The sequence below is a fragment of the Penaeus japonicus genome, unplaced genomic scaffold, assembly GCF_977035675.1.
Source record: "Penaeus japonicus unplaced genomic scaffold, GWHDUDI00000001_assembly GWHDUDI00000001, whole genome shotgun sequence".
In the NCBI taxonomy this organism is placed as follows: Eukaryota; Metazoa; Arthropoda; class Malacostraca; order Decapoda; family Penaeidae; genus Penaeus; species Penaeus japonicus.
The window spans coordinates 7197011-7199510 of record NW_028234403.1 but is presented as its reverse complement, the minus strand read 5'-3'; the positions used below and the strand labels follow the sequence as shown (position 1 = coordinate 7199510).

General features: G+C 52.3%; 1 protein-coding gene across 8 annotated transcripts in view; it reads right to left on the bottom strand.

Moving 5' to 3' along the window:
• Positions 1 to 2500, bottom strand: part of LOC147472455 (uncharacterized) — a 36580-nt gene that overhangs the window by 7988 nt on the left and 26092 nt on the right. For 3 of the 8 annotated variants that reach the window (XM_086535751.1, XM_086535740.1, XM_086535761.1), the window contains exon 1: positions 1 to 601. This exon is cut by the window's left edge. The exons of 1 other annotated variant lie outside the window; for it this stretch is intronic. The gene's annotated coding sequence lies outside the window, so the exon portion shown is untranslated. 4 more of the 8 variants (XM_086535737.1, XM_086535746.1, XM_086535756.1 and 1 more) reach the window with 4 other exon arrangements.

Genomic DNA, 2500 nt, shown 5'->3' with positions numbered 1-2500 from the left:
CACGCACACCCTTCGGCGGGGAAAGTCACGACGCGCGAAATTTTCGCGCCACCAACATCCCACAAGTAGTTTCTTGTTAATCACTTATGCACAGTTTTGAAGGCGGGCATGGTCAGATTCCCACAGTGTCACAGGATCTGCTTTCCAACTACAAGACAGTCAACCATGGAGGAGAAACGGCTACTGCACTGCCATGGTATAAACTTTATTGCTCCGGCACGGAGGCTCTCACGCCGATACGCTGTCGGTTGCCCACTAGCACAGCGGCCCCCACACATGCTCACTTGTTCACGTCACAAAAGGCGATTCGCAGTTTCATCGGGCGCGATAAATGCCGCTCCGATATCCCTCCAGGCTTCAATGGAGCTTTAGGCGATCACTGAGCTTTCCCGTTGCATTAGTCCTAGACTAGTGGGCCCTATATACCTGAGATTTGCTCACTCTCAAGCAGGCCTTAAACTGACTAATGAGCCTAAACACGGCTCATTAAGGCTCTTGACTGACACCAGGCTCTTGGCCCAGCCTTCAGACGTTGGCTCATCATGTGTACCGGGAGTTTTCACCTTTCTGCCGGGACTTTACACTGCCCGTCGAAGCTCACTCTTACCACTAGCCTTGGCCCTGAATCCCCAGCCCGCCGGGTCTGGTGCGGGACTGGCAGTATCATCTAACGTCTTGCACAATGCACTGTTAATCTTCACCAGACCACAGCTAACCAAGGTGGTACCCGCTGTTAACTGTCATGCTGCAGCAATCCATCAAACCGTTATATTTGTCACGCTGTCAGTGGGAATTTACGGAAATTGGTGACACTCCTTCATAACGTTACGCGCGTCCATCCAGTGGTTTCCCCTAAGAGGAAGCGGTGGCGGTCGTTAGGTAATAAATAATAGCTCTTTCCTATCAACGTGCACTGCACTGTCCCCATGCAATAAAAAAGCCTATGCCAATTCCTGTGACCGATGTTATTAGACACAGAAGGCGGTGACGCCATGAAGCACCCGCCACTGGCAACTGACCCACTGTCCAACAGTACCCGGCGTCGTTGGCATTGCTGCTGCAACCACCTGAAGGAAGGGCTGCCTCCGCCAAGTCCCCGCCCCTTTAAGCTGTCATGGCGCCCCACGTGGCAGGTTAACGAGGTAAGCCGAGCGGAGGGACAAGGGGCGGCGTCCAGGTACTAAACGGCGAAGCAGGGAGGCCACGAAGGGCTGCAGCAGGAACAATGAGGCTCCACAGTGGCCCCACTAAGCACTATCAAGGACGCCGTAGTACTACTGCTATGACTGGCGGTAGTGATGGTGATGCTGGCAGCCGCGGTGGTGGCGGCGGTGGGAGCTGCCCTGCCAGGACCACGATTGCCAGTGCAGCGGGGATGCCCTCGCCGCATTTCGAGCCTTTATTCTCCATACTTTCCGCATGGCTGATTGCATTCCTGCTTCGTGACGGTCGTGGACCTATGGTGAATTCTTAACTTTTCCGCACAAAGCAATGGGCAGCTCCTGATGCGAATAAACACAACGGCTATTCAGGGCTGCCATCGTTAGCGACCACTCCGTTGCCGCGCCGCTGCCCAGTTGCTGTGCTCGTCATCAGCAATACAAAATGGAACCAGCTGCTACGATCTCCCGGTCGAGCATCCAAGAACGGTCAGGCCAGGTAATACGCGCACCGTGCAGCGATAAGAACCCAGGTTCGCGGCCGCAGAGTGACGTACAGAGCGTGGGAGAATGCAGTAATTCAATCATGTGGCAGCGTACAGCAACCCCAGGTAAGAGGGTATCCCCCCGCGGTCTCCGGACCCGATGCCAGCCGTTGGGGCTCAAACTAAAGAAGAAGCGGTAAGCCAATGCCCATCTTGGGTATCCCTGTCTCCTCAGTGCCACCAGGAGTGCCTCGCGTAGGAGTTAGTGAAGGGGTGTGGCACCTCATTAATTATTCGAGGCGACTTACGAAACCGCCAGGGTGCAACGACGACGCCCTAGACCCGACGGCGGGTTTGATTTCTCGAGCAACCGCGGCCACGGGCGTTGGATTACACCTCACAACCGGTTCTCTCGCTCCTCCTTGCACAGACGATAAACTCGCGCCCATAAATCAAGTGCCCGCCATGTGGCAACACACACAACCGGAAATGTAACTATCACAACAGTAAACTTTTTTCCCCCGCCAACCGTTCTCTTTTCTATCGCTGCCTTATGCCCCGGGTCACAGGTGCCGAGGCATCGCTTTGCCGTCGTGCAGCCCTGATGCCAGACGAATGAAAATGGGAGAACATAACGACGCTAAATATTATGAAACAATATAGTCTGCGGGGTGCACTGGAAGAAAAAGAAAGAGGATAATGTAACTAATAATGATAATTATTATGATCACAATGATAATGATATCACCAATAATAATGATAAGAATGAGAACAATAATAACTACAGTAACAAAAACAACAATTATAGTAATAACAAAAACAATGATAAAAGTAATAATGGTAATAATGATATTA